The sequence below is a fragment of the Mobula birostris genome, chromosome 14 (genome assembly GCF_030028105.1).
Source record: "Mobula birostris isolate sMobBir1 chromosome 14, sMobBir1.hap1, whole genome shotgun sequence".
Classification (NCBI taxonomy): domain Eukaryota; kingdom Metazoa; phylum Chordata; class Chondrichthyes; order Myliobatiformes; family Myliobatidae; genus Mobula; species Mobula birostris.
The window spans coordinates 82,227,722-82,255,654 of NC_092383.1; the positions used below are offsets into that span (position 1 = coordinate 82,227,722).

At 43.1% G+C, this 27,933-nt stretch overlaps 1 protein-coding gene across 1 annotated transcript in view; it reads right to left on the reverse strand.

Annotated features, from left to right (window-relative positions):
* Positions 1–13,782, reverse strand: part of cntn2 (contactin 2) — a 238,666-nt gene extending 224,884 nt beyond the window's left edge. The window contains exon 1 of the mRNA XM_072278769.1: positions 13,666–13,782. The gene's annotated coding sequence lies outside the window, so the exon portion shown is untranslated. The remainder of the gene's footprint in view (positions 1–13,665) is intronic.
* Between the last annotated feature and the right edge of the window lie 14,151 nt (positions 13,783–27,933).

The window sequence follows — 27,933 nt, forward strand, 5'->3', positions numbered from 1 at the left end:
ATCCACTTCCAGTTTTCACTCAAGCGAAACAAAATAAAGAACAGAATCTGTGCAAAAATTCTCATTGACATCAGAGTAGATGGTAGATAATGGCTTACCATGGATATTCAATTGAGGCTATGTTGCAGAGACTGCATTAAGAACTAAAGCATGCCCTCATTACAATCATGATTATTTCTCTGAGTAGTGTTTGTGGATATTTATATATTGAAAACAATTAGCAGAGATATTATTAAACAGTAAATGCTTCTCTCTAAAAAGCATTAAAAGCCATTGCATAATCTTTCCTATATGTGCCTTGGGTTATCTATTTCTGTCTCTAAGCTTATATGCTTTTATGTAAATATAATGCTCCTGTATAACTCTCTGAATGTTAATATGTTTTCCCTGTGCAACTATCTGTGTGTGGTATTTACATAAATTAATTTGCCACAATCCTTCATATCCTCCAGAACAACCCCTCCATTGAAATACAGAAGATACGTAAAAGAGATTAATGATCAGATCAGCTTTATTTCTCATATGAACTTCGACATGTACGGTGAAATGTGTCATTTGCATCAAATTAAAACAGCGCACAAGTGTTGTCATACTTCCAGCGCAGGCATAGCATGACCACAACTCACTAACCCTAACTTGTACTTTTGGATTGTGGGAAGAAATCCATGAGGTCATAGTAAAGAAAGTACAAACTCCTTACAGGCAGCAGCGGGAATTGAACCCCTATATCTTTTCTTCTTAATATTTTTATTTACATATTTTTGCATCATTAGAGTTTTTATTTATATATACACATTCAGTGGCCACTTTATAAGGTATCTCCATTTCCTGTACCTAATAAAGTGGCCACTGAGTGAATCTTTGTGGTCTTTTGCTGCTGTAGCCAACCACTTCAAGGTGTTGTGCATTCAAAGATGCTCTTCTGCACTGTTGTAGCATGTGGTTATCTGAGTTACAGTTGCATCCTTGTCAGCCTGAACCAGTCTGGCCATTCTCTTCTGACCTCTGTCATTAACACATTACTGCTGCTCACTGGAAACCTTTTTTGTTAGTTTTTTGCACCATTCCCTGCAAACTCTAGAGGCTGCTCTGAGTGAAAATTCCAGAATCAGCAGTTACTAAAATACTCAAACCACCCTGTCTGGCACCAACAATCTTTCCATGGTCAAAGTCACTTCGATCACATTTCTTCCCTATTCTGATGTTTTGGTCTGAACAACAACTGAAACTCCTGGTCACATTTGCATGCTTTTATGCATTGAGTTGCTGCCACATGTTTGGCTGATTAGATATTGCATTGATAAGCAAGTCTACAGGTATACCTAATAACATGCCCACTGAGTGCACATTTAGTCATCTTGCCTCTCATCTTGGTCCTTAATAGTACTCCAGTAAAGCACAGTACAGCATGGGTGACGTGGTAGTATCATAGTTACTGTAATGCTTTATGGTGTCAGCCTCTGAAGAAAGTTGGTTTCTGCAGAAGCGGAGTTACCTGAAGGTCTGAGCTTAATGAATGAGATGTGATGCTAGCATTCGATGCATGTGTTACAATCCCTAACAGATGAGCAACTACACTTGTTTATTTTGTCAAGACTTTTTCGACAGCAACTACCAACAGCCCAGATAAAGTCAGTGGCCATAGGAGGATCCAATCTTACCTACAAGTCACACAGCACCCTGAAATGAAAATATATTTTTCTTCATTGCTGAAACCCTGCAGCTCTGGAGTCAATGAAACCATGGGAGCAATTCCCTCACAACATGCTCTTTACCATTCTGTACCATGCTGTTTACTATTGCTTTAATATATTCATATATATAAAACCTCCATTGGTGCAAAAAAAAATCCTCCAAATGGAGGCACGAACCTCCATTTCCCCAAACATCACCACCGGATGCGTAGTATGAAGCCAGATCATACAAACAGGCCCCGGCTGTACTGTCAGATTCAAGTCGTTCTTTAAAGCATCAGATGCTTTTTAATGAGATGCGTAGCTCTGAAATTCAGGAGCATTATAGTTCCACATTAAGATGCATGCGAGTTATTTCTCATGCAGTGATGGGAAATGGGGAATCACAAGGTTGGGACTGACAAGTGTGTTCCTTCTTCTTGGCCCCATATTTTCAATAGAACTGTCTTCTAAATATTTCTTATTTCCTATCAGTGTCTCTCATACCATCCCTTTGTATACACGTCACCTGGAGGGAAACTACTGATTGGGTTGAAGGGCCTGGCTCTATGCTCTATGACTTTACCAGTAATCCTAATTCATATGACAAAGTCATTGTTCATATAGTGATACCAACATATTGCTATAGATATAAACATGCAAATTAGGAGCAAAGGAGGTCACCTAGTTTCTAAAGCATGCTCCAGTATTTAATTAAACACTTGATTTTATTATTGTAACCTCAGCACTGAGTTTCCTTCCACCCTTTCCTTGAAAATATACTTTTAACTCTGCCTTTAAAATATTCAAAGCCCCCCCTTTCCACCACACTTTGAAGAAGAGATTTACAAAGATTCATGACCCTCTGAGAATAAAATGTTGCCTCATTTTTTGTCTTGCACCTCTTATTTTAAACTGTGGTTCTCCCAAAGGAGGAAAGATCTCCTTCACATCCACCCTGTCTAAATCACCTCAGTCAGGTCCTTTCCTGCTCTTAAACTGCAATGACTACAAGTCCAGCCTCTACTCAGAGGACAACCCATCCATTCTAAAACTGAGTCGAATAAAACTCTCTGAACTGTTAGAATGCATTAAATTCCTTACCAAGATAAGGGGAGCAAGGCTTTGCAGAAGAAGTACGATCTCCCTCGCTTTTCATTCTATTTTGTCAGTCAATTTTAACTGTCATTATTTCCTGCTGTATCTGTAGAAATTCTTTGCAAATTATGCACATCATGCACCAGGATACGCTGAGCACTCTGCAGTATCTCACACTTAGATATTGCACTTCCTATTTTTAAAATTTTTTCTGATAAAATTATCAATTTAATACTTTCCCACATTATCGTCCATTTGTAAGAATTTTGACCATTCACTTAACATACCAATATCCGTTGGCGGTCTCCTTCTGTCGTCTTCATAACTTACTCTCTTACACATCTTTGTGTCATTAGAAAACTTAGCAATGGTACATTTGGTATCTTTATCAAGTTCATTTCTACCACCCCTGATTCCCAGTTAAGCAAAAGTTATTTTTAAATTTGTACATGGCATCGCCCCTCCTTAGTTCTGTCATGCTCAACACTGAGGAAATGAAATTCTTCAGATCTGGCCTCTTGGTTATTGGTAGCTGCATCTTAACTGTTGGAGACCTGAAGAATTTCCTTCTAGATGCATTTGTTTCCTCCCTTATTATGTCACTTAAAGGCTAACTAACTAAGCTTCTGGTTACCTGGCCTCTCTTCTCCTCGGTCTTTGACCGTACTTCAGTAAAGCATAGTATGGTATTGGTGACATGGTAGTGTCATGGTTAGTGCAACACTTTATGGTGTAAACCTCTGAAGAAGGATGGTTTCAGTGGATGAATTAAATTACCTTTAATGAACAAGATGTAATGCTAGCATGATTTATTTTGATGACCGATGAGCAACTGCACCTATCTATTTTGTCAAGACTTTTTCGACAGCACCAGATACTGTAAAGTCAATGGCTGCAGGGTGATCCAATCTCACTGACAAGTCAAACAGAAACTGGAATTGAGAATATATTTTCCTTTACTGGTGAAAATCCTGCAACTCCTGAGTCAATGGAACAGTGGGAACAATTCCCTCACAAAGGACTTGCACAGTTTGAACATGCTGCTTACCGTTCTGAACCATGCTGTTTACTACTGCCTTCTTACAGACAGACAATGAAGGGCAATAAATGCTCGTTTTAAAAATGAGGTTGGCCATCTTGTGAATGGGTGAAAAGAAATTACCTTCAGTGCAAAAATGCTGGAGAATAAGCATCTTGGGAAGATAGTGTGTATGTGTTTTGTCTTAGAATCTAGAACAGTGCAGCACAGCACAAGAACTTCGGTCTATGATGTCAGCACCAAACACAATGCTGAATTAAGATAAATCTCTTTTGCCTATATGCGATCCATATCCCTCCTTTTCCTGTATATCCACGTGTCTATCTAACTGTCTCTTAAACCCCATGATTGCATCTGCTTCCACCACTACCCAAAAGCAGCTGGTTCCAGACACCCAGCACTCACTGTGTAAAAATCTTGTTCTACACATCTCCTTTAAAATACCCCCACCACCCTCTTACATCCTCTAGCCTCTAGTACTTGGGCTTTCTACCCCAGGAGAGGTTCTGTCTATCCTATCTACGTTTCTTATAATTTTATAAACTTCTAACAGGCTTCTCCTCACTCCAGAGAAAACAAACCCAAATTTGCCCTGGAAGACCTGAAGAACTTACTGATGGATTTCTTCAATATCTTTGCTAAGAACATTGTTACAGTTAACAGAAGAGAGAAGATAATTCTCATCACCCTTGCCTTTCCACTTCAAAATCCAAAATAAGAGTACATCTGCTGGTGGCTGTAAAAGAAATGAACATATTTTTTTCCAAAAGCATCAACTTGACTTTAAATCAACTACCCAAGCTAAATTTTTTTTTCAGAGTGCTTGCAATTCTTTATACATCCCAAATCCTCTAACTTATCTTCCAGAGAGCATGAAATAGCCAACATTACTACCTTGCAAACCCTTTAGGACTTTATGATACTTTATACTTTATTGTCGCCAAACAATTGATACTAGAACGTACAATCATCACAGCGATATTTGATTCTGCGCTTCCCGCTCCCTGGATTACAAATCAATAGTAAATATTAAAAATTTAAATTATAAATCATAAATAGAAAATAGAAAAATGGAAAGTAAGGTAGTGCAAAAAAACCAAGAGGCAGGTCCGGATATTTGGAGGGTACGGCCCAAATCCGGGTCACGATCCATTCAGCAGTCTTATCACAGTTGGAAAGAAGCTGTTCCCAAATCTGGCTGTACAAGTCTTCAAGCTCCTGAGCCTTCTCCCGGATGGAAGAGGGACGAAAGGTGTGTTGGCTGGGTGGGTCGTGTCCTTGATTATCGTGGCAGCACTGTTCCGACAGCGTGCGGTGTAAAGTGAGTCCAAGGACGGAAGATTGATTTGTGTGATGTGCTGCGCTGTGTTCACGCTCTTCTGCAGCTTCTTCCGGTCTTGGACAGGACAACTTCCCTACCAGATTGCGATGCACCCTAGAAGAATGCTTTCTACAGTGCATCTATAAAAATTAGTGAGGGTTTTAGGGGACAGGCCAAATTTCTTCAATTTCCTCAGGAAGTAAAGGCGCTGGTGGGCTTTCTTGGCAGTGGACTCTGATTGGTTGGACCAAGTCAGGTCAGTGTGCTTGGTATCTGATCTGGTAGTTGACTTTGACATGTATTTCAATCTTCAGGTTCCTGAATACCCAGCCGGACCTGATTCTTATGGGATCTTGACATCGATGGATGTTCTAATGCTCAATATACTTGAGCCAGCCTTTCAATAATAAGGCTGCTTTCTTTTGAAATGATTGTAAAGGGATAAAGACTTTTCTTTACCCTGCTGTTTCTGCTCTGAAGAATGATATTGATTCACCTATCACTCCAAATAAAGAGATGGCAACTTCCTGATAGTTTTCCTTCCATTCACATCCCCTCTTAAATGTCTACTGATGGAATAATGTTATAGAGAAAGAAGTTGTATTTATATATCACCTTTCCTGATCTCAGGATGTTCCAAAGGCCTTTATAAAATAATTAATTGTTTCTGAAATATTGTGACTTAGAGAGTACGGAGCAGCCAACTAGAAGACTGCTTGGTCCCATAAATGTGATTATGATCAAATTCACCATTTAAAAAAAAAGCTAGATTGGCTGTGACACAAGGGAGAGCTTTCTGCTTGCTTTTCAATAGTATCCCAGGTTCATTTAAGCTTGGCTTCAGTCTATCTACCTCAGAAAGGTATTTAATTATCTGGAATAGGGCTCAAGCTCAATATCTTCTGAGGCAATAGCTTTAGCAATGGAGACAAGCATGTCATCACATTATAGATTGTGTTTGATCACAATGGGAATTAATGTTACACACTTGGCTCCTTTGATAAGCATTCTGTTTTTATTACCGTCAGTCAGCAAAACAGTTTAAATGAAACTCAAACTAATTGCCCATCATTTCAAGGGCTTGGTGGCAATAAACCTGGCCATTCAGCCCATTACGTCCATGCCGACCATCAGATACTAATGCACCCTTATCACATTTTCTCCTTCACATCTCTGTCAACTCTCTCCTTTATTTTTCTGCTGCCCACCTTGACTAGGGCCAATTTGCACTGACCAGCCACCTTATCAAATGACACATCTTTCACAAGCGGAAGGAAACTCATGCAGCCATGTAAACGTGCAAGCTCCATGCAGGCACCACGGCGAGGATCAACAAACGCCATCTTGTTGGCCTGGTAAGGTGGTAGCACCGACCAGCGTGCCACTCATATCTGTGATAGTCACCAAATGATATGCTCATTGAACAAAATATTGAATTGTTTCTGAAAAGTTGTGATTTAGGGAACAGAACAGCCAATTTGAAGCCTGATTTGTTCCATCAATGTGATTAGGAACAAATTCACAATTTTTTAAAGTAGAAAGTGATGAGAAACTTGGCTCCATTGCCTCAGAAGTTACCCTTTGAGCCTTTTTCCAGACTCTTTAATATCTTTCTGAGGTGGGTAAGCTGAAGCTTAGCTCAAATGAACCTGGGAGACTATTGAAAATCAAGCAGAAACCTCTCCCTTGTGTCACAAACATAATGATCATAATGATACTGGTTAAGAATAACCATTGCCAGAACATCAGTGAGAACTCTCTGCATGTTGGTGAAGGGTTTCACATGTTCATCTGAAGAAAATTTTCAGTGCAAAATAATCTATACGTGAAGAAGTCTATAGCCTGTGGGCAATGTGGAGACAACAGCATAATTCCAATAATTCAGTTCTGTTTTGCTTCATGCATCTCAGCACAAGCAGAATGAAAATCCCTCACTGTCAGTGTCCTTACAGGCTTTATTACTTACTGTCGATTAGGCAGGAAATTCATACTGCTAAGCCCTGTCTTCACATGTTATCAATGACCCGCTTTTGTGTATACTCCAGAGGACTGAAATTCGAGTTTGGGAACTCCAAGCTTTGCCGACTTTACCTTGCTGGTCGTTTAAAGCACGTGACTTTGCGCAGAATTTTAACATGGAATTAATATTCTCAACGTGCGGGCCCGGGGGAGTAAGACTGAAATAACATTCTAATCCAGTTCAACAGAACGGGGCAAAACGCGGGATAAGTAATTGGATTGCGAATCCGGAACAAGGCTGGGCTGTGAGCAGTGAGCATTTTCGCATGCTGTTTGTTCAGTAAGCAGCTACACGCTCTCAGGCGTCAATAAGAAAGATCTGCGTTTATATAACGCTCATCGTAAGCTTAGAACAACCCAAAGCACTCCACCACCGAGAACGTGCGGTCACCATCAGGAGGTGCAAGAGCATGCATTATAAACCACATCCCGCAAACAGAAACGCAGTGAAAGCCCAGATTATCATTTCCCCCTTTAGTATTGCCGATTGAGAAACAACATCCCCGCTCGCCTTCAGAAAGAGCAGCGGGATCTTTTACGTCCGTCGGAGAGTATGAGCCGTACTGCCGTGGAAAGGATTTGGGACGAGGTATTGTGGCTAAGTGTTAGCTTTGCAAATTCGGCTCAGATGTTGCTGTGTGTTTTGAATAACAACCTACCGCGAATGAGCTGAAGGCAGGGAAGCAGCAACCTTAATGCATGACAGGTTTATTTAAACTGATTCCACATTTCTGTGTACCTTTGTGAATCATTTATTCTCATCCATCACACTTCTAAATTCCCTTGAATGGCAAACTCACATTGTTGCATTCCAGTCTTCCCACGACCTTGCTCTACCATATCGTTACACCACATCCCAACACCAGTTCTTCACTTGCAAGCCACTGGGTCCATTAGTTGTCAGTTGTAGACTAAAAGGTAATACTCTTACTTATAGACTACAAGACGTAGCGGCAGAATTGGGCCATTCAGCCCATCGAAGTGCTCCACCGTTCGATCATTCCCTTTCAACCCAGCCGCTATGTTTCATTAGGAGTTTACGGAGATGTGATATGTCACCAAAGACACCCGAGAATTTCTACAGATGTACTGTGGAGTGCATTCTAACTGGCTGCATCACCGTCTGGTATGGGGAGGGGCGTGGGGTGGGAGGGGGACTACTGCACAGGGTCCAGGTTAAGCTGCAGAAAGTTGTGAACTCAGCCATCTCCGTCATGGGCCACTGGCCCCCAGAGTATCCAGGACACCTTCGAGGAGCGATGCCTCATCCATCATTAGGGACCCCCATTGCCCAGGACACGCCCTCTTTTGGACAAGGAGGAGAGGAGGTACAGGAACCTGAAGGCACACACTCAACGATTCAGAAACAGCTTTTCCCCTCTGTCAGTACATTCCTGAATGGACATTGAATCCATGAACAATACCTCTTTTTTCATTACTTATTTAATTTAACCTTTTAAATATATTATTACTGTAATCACCATTTTTTATTATTATGTACAGTAATGCACTGCTGTGGCATAACAGCAACACATGACAAATGCCAATGATATTAAACCTGATTCTAATTCTGATTCACCTGTCTCCTCCTCATAACCTTTGACGCCCTGACCGATCAAGAACCTATCACTTGAATCAAGAAGCCTGCACTTTAAATACACAGTGCACAATGATTTGGCCTCCACCGCCATTTGAAAGATTCACCGCCCTCTGGCTAAATAAATTCCTCCTTATCTCTGCTCTAAAGGGACGTCCTTCTATTCTGAGGACCTGTGGTCCCACACTCTTCCACTATTGGAAATACCCTCTCCAAGTCCACTCTATTTAGAACTTTCAATATGCAATAGCTTTTAATGAGATCCCCGTTTTGAGCAACATGGTTTTGGATTCAGGTCCCGCAGATGTGAAAAGAGTACGTCATCCAGGTAATGTTCCAATGTAGTACTGAAAATGTGCTGTACTATGAGGGATGCTGTCTTTCAAATGAGACTTATTGTATACCATGACTAGCCCATCCGCATTATCAGGAAGATAGGTAATCCTAGAACAATATCCAAGTTTTCAGTGAATTCCTTTCTGAATAACATTTATTGCCCAGTGAACATCATTAAGATGGATTATTATTGCAAGTGGGATTTTGTCCCCTGCAAGTTAACTGCTGCATTCCAAGATGATTGCTTTAGCTTTCAGAGTGCTTTTGGGTGTCCTGAGACTGGGTGAGCAGTTCCAGCAACACTTGGACTCTGAGACGAAATGTTAACTCTGTTCTTTCTTTCCATCGATAAGGCCTGACTAGCCTGACCGATACATGTGGCGACATTTGCGGGCCTCCCCCAGCATGTCCTTAGGTGTGTCGATTATTAATGCAAATGACATATTTCACTGTATGCATCGATATACATGTGATAAATAAATTTGAATCTGAATCAGAGTATTTCTAACATTTTCCGTTTTAGATTTTCAGCTCTGCACTTCTGTGATATTTTTATTGAGGGATAATTCTTTGTCTATTTCTCATTTTTGCTTTCCTGTTGTGCAATCAGTTTCAAGTTTTTAATTGCCTCTTCTTTACCATTAATAGCACTCTCCCCAATCCTAGGTATTTGACTCACTGTCAAACTCCATTTTGAAATCAATGTAATTCTCTCTGTTATTCATCATCTGTTTCAAAACTCTCCAACATCACTACTTGGCATCCCTTTTTAGCTCTCTGAATGATAATTGGCTTTTCACTATGCTCACAGAGTTCTAGAACATAGAACATTACAGGCCTTTCAGCTCATGATGTTGTGACGACCATTAAGCCTACTCCAGATCAATCAAATCCTTCTCTCCCAAATAGTCCTCCAGTTTTCTTTCATCCATTTGCCTATCTAAGAGTCTTTTAAATATCCCTGCTGTATCAGCCTCTACCAACACCACCTCCGGCAATGTGTTTCATTCAATCACCACTCTCTGTGAAAAAATGGCCTATCTCTGCATCCCCCCATACTTTCCTCCAATCACCTTAAAAGTATCCTGGGAAAAAGGCATTTGCTGTCCACCCTATTATGCCTCTTATCATCTTATACACCTATATCAGGACACCTTTCCACCTTCTTCACTCCAAAGAGAAAATGCCCGGCTTGCTCAATCTTTCTTCATAAAACATGTTCTCTACTCCAGGCAGCATCTTGATAAATCTCCTCTGTGCCCTCTTTAAATCTTTCACATCCTTCCTATAATGAGGTGAACAGAACTGAGTTCTGGCTAGAGTTTTATAGGGCTGCAACATTACATCGCAGCTCTTGAACTCAAACGTCTGATTAATGATGGCCAACACACTATACACCTTCTTAACCATCCTATCAACTTGCATGACAACTTTGAAAGATCCATGGACTTGGACCCCACGATCTCTCTGTTCCTCCACACTGCTATTAACCTTCATGTTTGAGCTTCCAAAGTGAATCACTTCACACTTTTCTTCTCAACCCAGCTCTTTACCTTGCCATGAACCTAGGGCAACCTTCCACACTATCCACAACACTATGACCTTCATGGCGTTTTAAAAACTGACTAACCCACCCTTCCACTTTCTCATCAAAGTCATTTATAAAAACACAAAGAGCAGGGGTCCCAAAACAGATCTCCGTAGAACACCAGTAGTTACTGAACTCCAGACAGAATACCTCCATCTACTGCCACCCTCTACCTTCTGGAGACAAGCCATTTCCAAATCCACACAGTCAAATTTCCATGGATCCCACTCCTCCTGACTTTCTAAACCAACTCGCGATGTGGAACCTTGTCGAACGCTTTACTAAAAGCCATATGGGCCACAGCAACTGCTCTACCTTCATCAGTTTGCTTTTCTTCCTACTTCTTTGAAAAGTCAATTGGGCTCACGAGGCATGACCTGCTTCTCACAAAGCCAGGCTCACTATCCCGAATCAAACCATGCTTCTCCAAATGCTCAGAAATCCTGTCTCTAAGAATCCTCTCCAATAGTTTTCCCACCACTGATTTAAGACTCACCGGTCTATAAAAACTTGAGGTCTAGCTTACTATCCATGGCCCTCTTCGAGTTCAATTCCTCAGTACAACCCCTCTTAACTCTCTCTTCCTCCAGTGAAAACACTCTATTTGACTTTGGTAATCCCTTGTTTACAAATACCATGGGAGGATGGGATAAATCAACAGTTATGGCCCCCCATCCCACACCACACTGTAATGTTCCATTTAGTCATGACAGTGGAAAGAATGATATTAGGTTTATGGGTTGGGAGAGCTGCGGATACACATTATTGAAAGTTGGTGGGTTTAGCTAGGATGAGGCTTGGATAATCAATAACACCAGATACTGTGGAAGAGCCAAACACTTTGCTGTTACTTTCTTACTCTGTGAAAACCGGGTCAGTTTAAGCAACAAACATGGACAGGCTCTTTTTTTGCTGAGCCTGATGTCAAATTGAGTTAATCCTTTCTGCCTGCTCATGATCCAATCCCTCGTTCCCTGCATATTCATAAATGCCACTGTCATATCAGCTTCCACTACCACGCCTGGCAGCATGTTACAGGTATCTACCACTCTCTATGTAAAGACACTGGGGAAAAAAGATTCTGGCTACTTTAGCAGACCTTAGCAGAACACTAAAAGTGCCTGTTTTTATTTTTTTATGAGGAAGTGGGTGCCATGAAAGAATCTGGAGCTTTTTCATATTTTTATGGAAGGGGATATTCAGGAAGGCACTCATTTTGAGTATGGTCAGTCTGCCATGCTCTGTTAATTACTGACAATGAAAACACACATTGCATTCTATCGTTACTACGTCCACTCTTCCTAGATTCCAAATTGTCTCAGAGTTCAAACCAAAAGCAAAACAGCCAACATTCTGCTGCTGTTACATCACGGGATTACAAACCAACATTAATCTTTCCAGAGGCTCGCAGATAATGATGTTGTCACTGTACATTTTACATTCACGCTGTTTGGTGAACACTACACCCTGCAGTTGAAAAGGCTGAGGAATGGAGAGAAAGAAAGGAAAGAATGAGGAGAAAGTAGGGTAGAAATAGACTAGAAGGAGAGATAGGGTCAGAGGGAAAGGGAAGAACTGAAGAGGGATAGAAGGAGAAAGGGAGCAGTAAAACAAGTAGATGGGGAGATGGATGGAGGCTAAGAATGAGGGCAGAAAAAAATCAGGGAGAGTGAAAGAATGAGGTAGAATGATAGGAGGAGAAGGAAAGAGAGAGGGAGTGTTAAAGGACTGAGAAAAAAGTAGGAAAAAGGAGATTCTGCACAAAAAGAATCACAGAGGAAGAGGAAAAGTGAGAGATGAAAAGAGAGAGTGAATGTGAAAGAGAATGAAGGAGATAGAATTGTGAGGGAATATATATGAAGTGTGAGAATGAGGAAAAAAGAGAAATAAAGAAGGATGAGAAAAAGAAACAAAGTGAGGGAAGAGCAGTGAAGGAACGCAGAAGGAAGAGAGTGTGTGAAAAAGTAAGAGAGAAAAGGAATAGGAAGGAAATATCAAGAAATAAAAGAGAAAGGGAATGATAAAAATAAACACAAAGAGAGATGGATAGGGAAAGAACACAAGTACAGAGTGAAACAGGGAAGTAAAAGAAAGAAAGGAAGGGAGAAGGGAGGAGAGGGAAAGCGAGTTCACGTGGAGATGAGAGAGAGCTAAAGAAAAGACAAGTAGAAAGGAGGAGAAAGTGTAAAAGAATTAATGATACAGGGAGGAGGAAAGAATGAGAGATAAAAAGAAAGAATGGACAAGAGGAAGGAAGAAAAAGAGAAAAAGAAGAGAGAATGAGGGGGACAGAATGAGAGTGAGAGAAAAAGAGGCAGAAAATGGAATAATGAGAAAGAAAGATAAACGAACAGCAAAGCAGGGCTGTGAAAAGATGTGCAACTGCAAAAATGAGAGAGATAAATAAAGAGAGAGAAAGTGAGCAGGAGAGCGAGGGAAAGTGAGGGAGTAAGTGAGGGAACGAGGGAGAGAGAGGTAGAGATAGAGAAAGAGAGGGGTAAGAGAGAGTGAGAGAGAAAAAGTGAGAGAGAAAGTGAGTGAAAGAGATAGGCAGAGAGAGGTAGAGATAGAGAAAGAGAAAGAGAGAGCCAAGAGAGGGAGAGAGAGAGAAAAGAGAGAGAGAAGAAGAGAGCGAGCGAGAATGAGGGAGGGAGATCAGAAAGGCTGTACCATATGGTGAAACGGGTGCCTTAGAGGATGCTGTACGAATGCTGACACGATGGAAAGTGACCCAGCCTCTTTCCCCAGCTGCACATTGCAGGCGAACCATCCAGAATTATAGGCAGAAATGATCAGTAGCCTTTCAGTACAACAAATGCTGGCAACAGACGCTTCATTTCTATGCTTGCAGTCTCTGCTCAGTGCTACAAGACGTTGCAGCTTGTCTCAGCGGCGGATGAGTGACACTGATACAATGCTGCCTTAGATGTGCATTCAAAAGAAAATCAGATCTGATCATTAGGAGCACACACTGATTGAAGAAGATGACCCTACCTTGAGCATCAAAGAACTCCAGCAGCCCTTGCACGTCCTTGAAGCAGAGTAACAGTCTGTCAGGAGTATTTTTGATTCCCCCCTTTCCTTAAATGTTATTCAGAGCCCTCTGCATGTGTTTCACTGGGCACTGCAGCAACTGCACTAGGATGAGCTCCTCCTATTCCAGTAAACGTAGCAGCTCCTGGGAGCCTTCCATTTGCTCAGCCTGAGGACCACTGAGGGGAGCTCTTCATGCATGATTCATACATCGACAGTATTTATATCACAGTTATCCTCTCCCTCTCTCTTTCCCCATCACTTTCTCACATTCTTTCATGCCCACCTCTCTTTTTCTCTTCCCCTTTCTTTCATACACTCCTTGCACTCTCTTTCTTTTGTTCTTTCCCATAAACTTCTCTTTCTATTTCACCCCCTCTCTTGAATATCTTTTTCTCTCTCTTCCTCTCTTTTCTTCACTCTTTCTACCTCGCTCACGTTTCTAGTTCTTTTTTACTCCCTCTCCATCCCACACTTTTCTTCTTATCATTTTCTCTTTCTCACCCACTTTCCCTTTTCTTCCTTCCTTATACACTTCTATATGCTCTTCTCTCTCTCTCTCTCTCTCTCTTTTCCTTTTTCTGAAGTATGCTTCTTAGCTGCTACAGGGCTACAGGGAATGTTATGGTTGGTGTTGTTAAGAGTGCCATGGATCTTTTTGCATCGTTTGAACCATGCCTGTTGCTTGGTCGGAGACTGGCAGATACAGATAGAAGCAAAATTTACTTGATGGCTAGGTGGGTTAATGAGTAACAGGACTCTATGCTCCAGTGACCAGCTCAGAACCTACTACATTTCTTGCATTCTCACTTTTCTCAATCCCTCTGTCATCAATCTCACATACTTCTCTTACACACTCACATACTCTCTTTCCCATTCTCTTTCATGCATCTTTTTCTCTTCCATTTATTGTCTCACTTGTGGACTGTCTAATGTACTTGTCCTTCACACTCTTTCCCTTACATTCCCTTTGCCTCTTTAACACTCCTCTTGCCTCTCTCATATTTCTTCCTTCAGTCCCTGACATCCTTCTTCACACTCCCTGTCTGCTGTTCTTTCATCTTTTCATCTTCTCTTCCTCACCTTCTCTCAACCGTCTACTTACCTCTTCCTTTTCTCTCTTTCACATATTCAAACACACTCTGTTTCTCTCTCTCTCCCTCTCTCTCTCTCTCTCTCTCTCACACACACACACACACACACACACACACAGCTATATTCAAACACACTCTATGCTTCTCTTTCTCTCTCTCTCTCTCTCTCACACACACACACACACACACACACACACACACAGAGCTATATTCAAACATACTCTGTGTTTCTCTCTCTCTCACACACACACACACACACACACACACACACACACACACACAGGACTATATTCAAACCACTCTGTGTTTCTCTCTTGCATAATTTTTCCTGTACAACCTGTCCCCTTTACAAATTCCTCCCACTTCAATCTCTCTGTCCCTCACTCTCACACACACCTTGCCTCCTTTGTCACACCCATGTACCTGTAGGTCTATACTCACACATGCTTTTGCCCCAATTACATAAAAAGTTGGAACAGAAGGCCTTAAAGAAGAGGCATAAATTTAAATTAAAACTCAATTCATCTTTTCTCTAGCTGAAGCTGGTATGTGACCTATGTTTAAATATCCTTGGATTTGAATCTTTTATAAATACCTTTTTAAATTTAGATTTGCTGCTCACTGTTTGAGACACTGTTATTGGTAAGGTGGCAATGAAGGTGGTCAAGGTAAGGGAAAAAATTGAAATATGTTTTGTTATCTCACCACGCTTTACCCAAAAATGACAACACCCATCAAAAGCAATATCTTTCAAAGCTGTGGAGACATCTATGGTTTCACCTCTGAGGAATGGTCCCACATTGACTGTTAATCAACATTATGTCTCAACATTATTTTCTTATTCCTGCTGGCTTTCTCAGTCTGTAACTCTGTCTCAGTACTGGCCTCTTGACCATCCTCATTGGTGGCTGTGTGTCCATCTGCTGGGCTGTCTTCTGTTTACCTCCCTCTACCACCCTTTGAAATGTTATTTAAAATCTATATCTCTTACCAAGTATCCCACTGCATTCTCAGCCTGTGGGTTGGTGTCCTGTGAGATACTACCATTCAGTTATAGAATTATATACCACCAAATCAGACCCTTTGGCCCAGCTCATCCAAGTTACCTTCCTGAGGTAGTCCAACTTGACTGTATAACATCCCTCTAAACCTTTCCATCCATGTAACTGTCTAAGTATCTTAAATACTGTAACTGTACCAGCCTTCACCACTATCTCTGGCATCTCATTACCCTCTGTGTAAAAAGCTTCCCTAAAGGTCCTCTTATATTAAATCTATTCCCTCTAGTTTTAGTCTTCCCTATCCTGGATTTTTTTTCTCTGTACCCCTCATGATTTTATAAACCTCTATAAGGTCACTTTTCATCCATCAATGCTCCGGTGGAAACAGTCCCAACCTATCCAGTCTCTCCTTATAACGCAAGCTCTCCAATCCCAGTGACACCTTCTTAGTCTCAAGTACAAGGTTTTCTGCAGATGCTGGAAATCTTGGGCAACATACAAAAAATGATGGTGGAACTCAGCAAGTTAGGCAGCATCAATGGAGGAGAATACACAGGCGACATTGCGGGCCAAGACCCTTCATCTTGTCCGCACCTTAATGATATCATTCCTAAAGCTGGGTGATTTGGATGGCACATGGTACTTCAAGTGCACTCTCTCTAATGCCTTGTCCAGCTGTAACATGATGTCCTAATTCTTGTACTGAATGCCATATCGATGAAGGCACGCAAGCCACATACTTTCTTCATCACCTTGTCTACCCATGCCACCATCTTCGGGGAACTACCTGCTTGTAATGCGAGCAACACACACAAAATGCTGGTGGAACGCAGCAGGCCAGGCAACATCTATAGGCCGAGGTACACTCGACGTTTCAGGCCAAGATCCTTCGTCAGGACTAACTGAAAGGAGAGATAGTAAGGCATTTGAAAGTGGGAGGGGGAGGGGGAGATCTGAAATAATAGGAGAAGACAGGAGAGGGAGGGATGGAGCCAAGAGCTGGACAGGTGATTGACAAAAGGGATACAAGGCTGGAGAAGGGAGAGGGTCATGGGATGGGAGGCCAAGGGAGAAAGAAAGGGGGAGAGGAGCATCAGAAGAAGATGTAGGGAGAGGGACAGAGGGAGAAAAAAGAGGGAGAAAGAAAGGGGGAAAAAATAATAAATAAATAAATAAATAAATAAATAAGGGGTGGGGTAAGAAGGAGAGGAGGGGCATTAACGGAAGTTAGAGAAGTCAGTATTCATGCCATCAGATTGGAGACCACCCAGACTGAATATAAGGTGTTGTTCCTCCAACCTCAGTGTGGCTTCATCTTGACAGTAGAGGAGGCCATGGATGGACATATCAGGATGGGAATGGGACGTGGAATTAAAATGTGTAGCAACTGGGAGATCCGGTTTTCTCTGGCGGACAGAGCGTAGGTGTTCAGAGCGTAAGTTTCCCCTTTCTTTCTCTCTCTTTTTTCTCCCTCTGTCCCTCTCCCTATGTCTTCCTCTGATGCTCCCCTCCCCCTTTCTTTCTCCCTAGGCCTCCCATCCCATGATCCTCTCCCTTCTCCAGCCTAGTATCCCTTTTGCCAATCAACTTTCCAGTTCTTGGCTCCATCCCTCCCCCTCCTGTCTTCTCCTATCATTTCAGATCTTGCCTTGCCCCTCCCACTTTCAAATCTCTTACCATCTCTTCTTTCAGTTAGTCCTGACGAAGGGTCTCGGCCCGAAATGTCGACTGTACCTCTTCCTATAGATGCTGCCTGGCCTGCTACGTTCCACCAGCACTTTGTGCGTGTTGCTTGAATTTCTAGCATTTGCAGATTTCCTGGTGCTTGTGCTTGTAATGCAAGATCTCTCTGTTCCACAGCACTCTGCTATTTGTATATGTGTGTCATGCTCTTGTTTAGCTGACCAAAACTATGAAATGTGAATGAAGTTTGACCCAGAATCTCCAACACTGTAAGTGAATGTTGCAGTTGTTAGCTGATTTTGGAACACTTGGATCAGAGCTACAGCGCTCACACACCAATTGGCATGTACATGGACAAAGCAACATTATTGACATAGAAGAAGTGGAGCCAATGGCACTTAATAGGCATGTAGACTGACGCTTCAATCACCAAGGAATAGAAGACTGCGCACCAAATGTGGCCATAGCATAGAGGGACCTTGTGTTTCATGTCCACAGAACTCTCAAAGTTACAGTGCAACCTGATAAGGTGGTTCAGAATGCTTATGGTGTGTTGGCCTTCATTAGTTGAGAGGAAGATTTCAAGAGCTGTGAGGTAATGTTGCAGCTCTATAAAGTTCCTGTTAGACTAGACGAAGAGTATTGTATTAGCGCAAACAACAGGAATTCTGCAGATGCTGGAAATTCAAGCAACACACATCAAAGTTGCTGGTGAATGCAGCAGGCCAGGCAGCATCTCTAGGAAGAGGTGCAGTCAACATTTCAGGCCGAGACCCTTCGTCAGGACTAACTGAAGGAAGAGTGGGTAAGGGATTTGAAAGTTGGAGGGGGAGGGGGAGATCCAAAATGATAGGAGAAGACAGGAGGGAGAGGGATGGAGCCAAGAGCTGGATAGGTGATTGGCAAAAGGGATACGAGAGGATCATGGGACAGGAGGTCCGGGAAGAAAGACAAGGGGGGGGGACCCAGAGGATGGGCAAGGGGTATATTCAGAGGGACAGAGGGAGAAAAAGGAGAGTGAGAGAAAGAATGTATAAAAATAAGTAACAGATGGGGTACGAGGGGGAGGTGGGGCGGTGGGGCATTAGCGGAAGTTAGAGAAGTCGATGTTCATGCCATCAGGTTGGAAACTACCCAGATGGAATATAAGGTGTTGTTCCTCCAACCTGAGTGTGGCTTCATCTTTACAGTAGAGGAGGCCGTGGATAGACATGTCAGAATGGGAACGGGATGTGGAATTAAAATGTGTGGCCACTGGGAGATCCTGCTTTCTCTGGCGGACAGAGCGTAGGTGTTCAGCAAAGCGGTCTCCCAGTCTGCATCGGGTCTCGCCAATATATAAAAGACCACATCGGGAGCACCGGACGCAGTATATCACCCCAGTCGACTCACAGGTGAAGTGTCGCCTCACCTGGAAGGACTGTTTGGGGCCCTGAATGGTGGTAAGGGAGGAAATGTAAGGGCATGTGTAGCACTTGTTTCGCTTACACGGATAAGTGCCAGGAGGGAGATCAGTGGGGAGGGATGGGGGGGACGAATGGACAAGGGAGTTGCGTAGGGAGCGATCCCTGCGGAATGCAGAGAGAGGGGGGAGAGAAAGATGTACTTAGTGGTGGGATCCCGTTGGAGGTGGCGGAAGTTACGGAGAATAATATGTTGGACCCGGAGGCTGGTGGGGTGGTAGGTGAGGACCAGGGGAACCCTATTCCTAGTGGGGTGGCGGGAGGATGGAGTGAGAGCAGATGTACGTGAAATAGGGGAGATGCGTTTAAGAGCAGAGTTGATAGTGGAGGAAGGGAAGCCCCTTTCTTTAAAAAAGGAAGACAACTCCCTCGTCCTAGAATGAAAAGCCTCATCCTGAGAGCAGATGCGGCGGAGAGGGAGGAATTGCGAGAAGGGGATGGCGTTTTTGCAAGAGACAGGGTGAGAAGAGGAATAGTCCAGATAGCTGTGAGAGTCAGTAGGCTTATAGTAGATATCAGTGGATAAGCTGTCTCCAGAGACAGAGACAGAAAGATCTAGAAAGGGGAGGGAGGTGTCGGAAATGGACCAGGTAAACTTGAGGGCAGGGTGAAAGTTGGAGGCAAAGTTAATAAAGTCAACGAGTTCTGCATGTGTGCAGGAAGCAGCGCCAATGCAGTTGTCGATGTAGCAAAGGAAAAGTGGGGGACAGATACCAGAATAGGCACGGAACATAGATTGTTCCACAAACCCAACAAAAAGGCAGGCATAGCTAGGACCCATACGGGTGCCCATAGCTACACCTTTAGTTTGGAGGAAGTGGGAGGAGCCAAAGGAGAAATTATTAAGAGTAAGGACTAATTCCGCTCGATGGAGCAGAGTGGTGGTAGAGGGGAACTGATTAGGTCTGGAATCCAAAAAGAAGCGTAGAGCTTTGAGACCTTCCTGATGGGGAATGGAATTATATAGGGACTGGACATCCATGGTGAAAATAAAGCGGTGGGGGCCAGGGAACTTAAAATCATCGAAAAGTTTAAGAGCGTGAGAAGTGTCACGAACATAGGTAGGAAGGGATTGAACAAGGGGGGATAAAACAGTGTCGAATCTTATAGTTCCCACACCTCGCACTTCCCGTTTCTACCTCCTACCCAAGACCCACAAACCTGCCTGTCCTGGCCGACCTATTGTCTCAGCTTGCTCCTGCCCCACCGAACTCGTTTCTGCATATCTCGACACTGTTTTATCGCTAATGCCCCACCTCCCCCTCGTACCCCATCTGTTACTTATTTTTATGCATACATTCTTTCTCTCACTCTCCTTTTTCTCCCTCTGTCCCTCTGAATATACCCCTTGCCCATCCTATGGGTCCCCCCCCCCCGTCCTTCTTCCCGGACCTCCTGTCCCATGATCCTCTCATATCCCTTTTGCTTATCACCTGTCCAGCTCTTGGCTCCATCCCTCCCCCTCCTGTCTACTCCTATCATTTTGGATCTCCCCCTCCCCCTCCAACTTTCAAATCCCTTACTCACTGTGCCTTCAGTTAGTCCTGACGAAGGGTCTCGGCCTGAAACATCGACTACACCTCTTCCTAGAAGTATTGTATTAGTTCTGGTTGCCACATACAAGGATATGGGCACTTTGGAGAGGGTGCAGAGGAGATTATCCAGGATGCTGCCTAGATTAGAGAACATCTTCTGAGGGGAGGTTGAGTGAGCTAGAGCTGTCCCGTCTGAAGAGAAGGAGAATAAGAGATGATTTGATAGAGGTGTACAAGATGGTAAGTGGAAAAGATAACGTGGACGGCTAGAAACAGCTAATACAAGAGGCATAATTGTAAGGTGATTTGAGAAAAGTGTAGTGGGTATGTGAGAGGTAGTTTTTTTTACACAGAACATGGAACACAATGCCATAGGTAGAGACAGATATGTTAGGGACATTTAAGAGACACCTAGATAGGCAAATTGATGAAGAAAAAATGGAGAGCTATATAGGATAGAAGGGCTAGATTGACATTGGAGTAGGTTAAGTGGCCTGTATTCTGCCCTACTGCTCTGTTTTCTATGTTCTGTAAGTATAGTGACCAGCATAGATATGAAGGACTTGCTTCTCAGCAGCACAACTCTGTGACTCTGTGATTCCATGTCAGTGTCATTTCAGTTAGATGCTTTACATAAACATGTTGTTGTCGATCTCCTTTCTCCAGGGAAAACAGCTAATTCCACATTGTCTCCTCCTCAAAATATCTTGGTTGTATTATGTTCTCACAGGATCATAGCTTCTGATTCTTATTCCGAGCCACTGTGGTTTATAGCCATAACCCTGTCCATAAGGTTATGGATTCTCATCCCCACCAGCAGGGAGGTGGTACAGGAGCCAGAAGACCCACACTCAACGTTCAATAAACAGCTTCTTCCCCTCTGCCATCAGAGTTCTGAATGGTCAATAAACCCAAATATTACCTCACTGTTTTTGCTATTTTTATGTTACTTATTTAATTTTTTATACTGTGTGTGTGTGTGTGTGTGTGTGTGTGTGTGTGTGTGTGTGTGTGTGTGTGTGTATATATATGTATGTATGTATAGAGAGAGAGGTAATGCAATATATACATAATGCATACATATATAGTTCTTTCTGTAATTCATAGTATACTTTATGTATTTCACTGTACTGCTGCCACAAAACAATAAATTTCATGATGTATGTCAGTGATAATAAATCTAATTCTAATTCTGAAGGGTTGTTCAGTTAGAATTTAAGTATAGAACATTGAACTGATTTGACATTTCTACCCTGAGAAAAAGTTCGACTGTCTACCCTAACTATGTCTCTCATAATTTTATGAACTTCTGTCTGGTCACTTCTCAGTCCCGATACTCCAGGCAAACCACTCCGATTTTGTCCAAGATCTTGTTATAGCTCATACCTTCTAATCTCAGCAGCATCATCTTCTGTACCCTTTACAAAGTCTCTTTCTGTAATGGGGGTGACCAGAATTGTGCACAAGACTCCAAGTAACTGTTCCAATAGAAATGTCAGTGTTTCACTTTCGATTGTTATGTGATCAGTCAGGCACACTTCCCACGGTAACAATGCCCTATAAAACAGCCACCACCAGAGAATGGATGGCAGATTTCCAGTAAAAAGTGATTTGGTGCAACATGCCTTCTATTAATAGGACTAACTTTAAGTGCTTGGGAGAAGACAACTGCAATTTGGCTTTATGCCCTTACCAGATACATTTGCACATGCTTGTTAATGCAAATATCTAATCAGCCAATCATGTGGCAGCAGCTCAATGCAGGAAATACAAGCAAACATAGTCCAGAGGTTCAGTTGTTGTTCAGACCAAACATCAGAATGGGGAAGAAATGCGATGTAAGTAACTTTGACCGTGGAGTGATTGTTGGTGCCAGACAGGGTGGTCTGAGTATCTCAGAAACTGCTGGCCTCCTGGGATTTTCACACACAACAGTCTCTAAAGTTTACAGAGAATGGTGCAAAAAACAAAAAAAAAATCCAGTGAGTGGCAGTTCTGTGGGTGAGAAAGGAGAATAGCCAAACTGGTTCAGGTGACGGTGATTCAGATAAACACTTGTTACCACAATGGTGTGCAGAAGAGCATCTCTGAATGCACAACTTGTCGAACTTTTAAGTACATGGGCTAGAGGAGCAGAGGTCCATGATCATACACTCAGTGTCCACTTTATTAGGTACCAGAGGTGTCCAATCTAGTGCCCCCTGAGTTGTACAATACCTTGAACGGAGTAAAACATGCCAGGCCATTTCATACAAATCCCGTCAAGGAAACAAAATAAACTTGAAGTTAAAAAAGTGAGCAAATAGCAGAAGCAGCTTGAACAAAGGGAGGAAGAAGGCAGAGAGATTTAGACGTAGAAATTTCAGAGGCTGATGATACGGGCAGATGTATATCTTCTTCCAAAGGTGCAACTGTGGAAATAGGACAAATTGCGAGAGAATTGGAGGATTGGAGATCTCAGATGCTGAGGACCTGGAAGAGCACGGCACAGAAACAGGCTCTTTGTTCACACTCTCCGTGTCTATCACAATACTCAATTAAACTAAACCTATTTGCTTCCATATCCCTCCATTCCCTGCACTGCGCATGGCTGTCTGAAGGCCTGCTTAATGCCACCGTGTCTGCTTCACCATTACTTTTGGCAGCCTATTCCATGTACCTACTGTGTTCTGTGTGAAATACTTGTCTTGCACACCTCCCCCTGTGTGAAATACTTGTCTTGCACACATCCTGCTGTGTGTAACTCCAGGCTTTAAGGACTAGAGAAAGTTGCACAGGTAGGGATTGGCAAAGGGAAGGGAAGATTTGAATAGCCATAGTAGATGTGGAAATAGGTTCCAGGAGAGGGACTAATGGGATTGCTTTGAGAGCTGACATTGACTTAATAGGTCAACGTTTACTCAGCTCCACACTGCAAAGCAATGGCGGCTGCAGTAATGCCGGGCTCAGGTCAGTGACCTTGCAACATTTACTCGGCTTTGCGATGAACTGTGTCTGTTGCCTGCTCTGGCTGCAGTGAAGCCTGGCTTTATGTCTGTCATAAAACTCCAGTTCGGAAGCTATTTACTTACTTTTATTGTTTGTACAACTTGTTTTTTCCCCTCTCTCTACGCATTGGGTGTATGGGTTTAATCGGTCCTTTGGGTTTTCTTTGTTTCGTGGCTGCCCATGGGGAGAGGAATGTCAAGGTTGTATATAGTATACACACTTTGATAATAAATGCACTTTGAACTTTGGACGGCTTCTTTAGTTACAAGAAAATATGAAATATAAAAGTACAAATGGTGGAAAGACAGGCCAGGCAGTATCTGTGGAGAGTGAAACAGAGTTGATGTTTTGGGACCAGAACCTTCAGCAGAACTTTATAATGTATATGAAATAGCATGTAATTTGCATAAATTTAAGCTTAGCAGAGTGTGAACTATTGATTTCTATTTTTTTGCATCCATGTGGAAATCATCGACTTCATCAACTTTGCCTCCAACTTCCATCCTACCCTCAAATTAAAGAGGAGGAGAAGATGGCGGTGCGACGCAGCTTGCGCGGCCACTCCGGTGAATGATATCAGCAATCTGTCAAGTAGGGTGCCTTGCACAATCCTGATTTGATGGAGACAGACGTGAGAGAACGGAGGAACATCTGGAGAAACTTCTGAAATGGCTTTTTCGTTGCCACTGCTACTGTGTGATCCAGAATCTCCGGAGGGGAAGGTCCCGAATCCTCAGCTTTGCTTGTTGCTCAGCGGTCGGGACGGGGTCAAAGTGCTCGGTAGAGATGGTGCTTGGTGCTCGGTGTTGAAGAGCTGGTCAGAGGTTCTAAGTTGGCTGTAGTCGGGTGCTTCCAATGCATCAACAGTCGTTGGCGCCTGGAGGTTTGTGGCAGAGAGAGTTTCTCCTTCTGCCACCTGCTATCAGGAGTTGATCGGAACTTTGAGACTTTTTTTTTACCATGCCGATGGTCTGCCCTTTATCAAATTATGGTATTGCTTTGCACCGCTGTAACTATATGTTATAATTATGTGGTCTTGTCAGTGTTAGTCTTTGGTTTGTCCTGTTTTTTGTGATATCACTCCGGAGAAACATTGTATCATTTCTTAATGCATGCATGCATTTCTAAATGACAATAAATGAGGACTGAGTGTCCTCATAATCTAAAAAAAACTCAAAATAATTTACCTGGTCCATTTCTGACACCTCCCTCCCCTTTCTAGATCTCTCTGTCTCTGGAGACAGCTTATCTACTGACGTCTATTATAAATCAACGGGCTCTCACAGCTGCCTGGACTATATCTCTTCCCACACTATTACTTGTAAAAATGCCATCTCCTTCTCTCAATTCCTCTATCTACATCACATCTGCTCTCAGGATGAGGCTTTTTATTCCAGAATGAAGGAGATGTCCTCCTTTTTCAAAGATGCTTCCCTTCCTCCACCATCAACACTGTCCTCAACTGCATCTCTTCCATTTTGCGCATGCCTGCCCTCACCCCATCCTCCCGCCACCATACCCGGGATAGGGTTCATCTTGTCCTCACCTACCATCCCACCAGCCTCTGCATCTAGCACAAAATTTTCCGTAACTTCCGCCATCTCCAATGGGATCCTACCACCAAGCACATCTTTCTCTTCCTACTACTTTCTGCTTTCAGCAGGGATCGATCCCTACACGATTCCCTTGTCCATTTATCCCTCCCCACGGATCTCCCTGCTGGTGCTTATCCTTGCAAGCGGAACAAGTGTGACACCTCTTCCCTCACTACCATTCAGGGCTCCAAACAGTCCTTCCAGGTGAGGCAACCCTTCACCTGTGAGTCTTTTGGGGTCATGTACTGTATCCGGTGCTCCCAGTGTGGCCTCCTGTATATCAGTGAGACCCGACGTAGATTGGCAGACTGCTTCACCAAGCATCTAGGCTCCATCCATCAGAAAAAGCAGGATCTCCCAGTGGCCACCCATTTTAATTCCACATCCCATTCCCATTCCGAAATGTCTATCCATGGCCTCCTCTACTGTCAGAATAAGGCCACATTCTGGTTGGAGGAACAACACCTTATATTCCTTCTGGGTTGCCTCCAACTTAATGGCATGAACATTGATTTCTCGAACTTCCAGTATTGCCCCCCCACTTCACCATTCCCCACTCCCTTTTCCCTCTCTCACCTTATCTCCTTGTCTGCCCATCGCCTCGCTCTGGTGCTCCTCCCCACTTTTCTTTCTTCCGTGGCCATCTGTCCTCTCCTATCAGATTCCCATTTCTTCAGCCCTGTATCTCTTTCACCAACAACTTCCCAGCTCTTTACTTCACCCCTCCTCCTCCTGGTTTCTCCCATCACCTTTTGTTTCTCCCTCCCCTCCCCCACCTTTTAACTCTACTCCTCGTCTCTTTTTCTCTCCAGCTCTGCTGAAGGGTCTTGGCCGGAAATGTCGACCGTACTCTTTTACATAGATGCTGCCTGGCCTGCTGAGTTCCTCCAGCATTTCCAGCACCTACAGGTTTTCTCCTGTTTCTTTTTTTGCACAGTTATTTACTGTGGAATTTGCTGGGAAGACTGTCTCTACAGAGAAAGCCCCTGTATGAAGAATGGGGCCCTTTCTGAAAGATTTTATGTAGTGAAGTACCCTTGCTATTTGAACCACTGACTCCCTTCCGTATCTAAGGGAGAGAGATGCAGTCACAGAGTTACACAGTATGGAAACAGGCCCTTTGGCCCAAATCATTCCTGCTAACCCAGAAACTGAGTCAAGGTGCCTGAAGTTTAAGATGATGAAACCGAGAGACCTGTCAGGATACTGCAATTGAGGAACAAGTCCTGCCGTTTGAGGAGATGGGGGAAAATGTGATGCAATGGTGAGAGCTCACAATGGGACAAATAAAGCTGCAAAGTTGCTGGATTTCCAATGCAAAGGATGGAGACAGTGGAGGGATTAGTCCACACTCAGTTTTGACTGGCTATGGTGGGTAAACCAGAGCAGAATGATGTAAAGATATTATTGTTTCTCCTTCGTCACAAGGGAGAGAATTGAAGCAAACCATGTGAGAATCTCTTAGTTACACCACAAGCACATTGCTACCTTCCTGGAGGTGGAACAATCGTCAAATCTCAAGTTGTCGAGATGCACAGCACAGAAGCAAGCCTTTCGGCCCACTGAGGCCATACTGACCACCAACACACATTTACACTATTTCCTATATTAATCTTTTTTTTATTCTCCCCACATCCTCTTCCCCATCTGGTATGGTGGGGGAGGGTGGGGTGGGGTGTGGCTACTGCACAGAATTGGAATAAGTTGCAGAAGCTTGTAAAATTAGTCAGCTCCATCCTAGGCACTAGCCTTCACAATATCCAAAACATCTTCAAGGAGCAGTGACTCAAAAAGGTGGCATCCATCATTAAGACGCCCACCACCCAGGACATAGAACATAGAACACAGAATAGTCCAGCACAGTACAGGCCCTTCGGCCCATAATATTGTGCCGACCCTTAAGACATGCCCTCTTCACACTGTTACCATTGGGAAGGAGGTACAGAAGCTGGAAGACACACACTCAGCTACTTAGGAGCAGCTTCTTCTCCTCTGCTATCAGATTTCTAAATGGACGTTGAATCCATGAACACTATCTCACTACTTTTTTATTTCAGTTTTTGCACTACTTATTTAATTTAACTATTTAATAGACATTTTTTTTACTGTTACTCAGCTTTGCTCTACATTTATTTATCATGTATTTGCTTGTACTGTTGCCGTAAAGTTAACAAATTTCTCAACATATGGGGGGTGATATTAAATCTGATTCTGATTCTAATCAGTTCGCCCCAGATTTGTCCATCTCCTACGCGTTAAGGGCACGTTATGATTATCCTACCCAGCCACACACACACATGGCTTTGGGATGTGGGAGATAACTGGAATCTCTCAGAAGGAAACCTATGCACTCGCAGGGAGAAGGTGCAAGCTCCACACAGACAACTCCTGACTTCAGGATTGAACCTGGATCTCAGCTGCTGTTAGACAGTGGCTCTACCAGATGTGCTACTGAACCCAGCATGGACGTCAGTAGGAGAACCTGGGGGTGTTGATGAGAATGAGGAGATAATGAAGGACATGTTTTCCCTTTCCCAAAGGAGGTTTATTCAGTAATAATATTACAATAATCAAACTATTACAATAAAATTTCAAAGTAAATTTATGATCAAAGTACTTGCATGTCACCATATACTACCCTGAGATTCGTTTCAATGGGTACATTTAATGTCAGAGAAATGTATACAATATACATCCTGAAATTATTTTTCTTTGCAAACATCCACGAAAGCAGAGGAGTGTCTCGAAGAATGAATGACAGATAAATGTTAAAACCCCAAAGCCCCCCCAATTCCCCCCTCCCATGCATAAGCAGCAGCAAAAGCAATGACCCCCCCCACCAGCAAAAAAGCATTGGTACCCTCCACTCA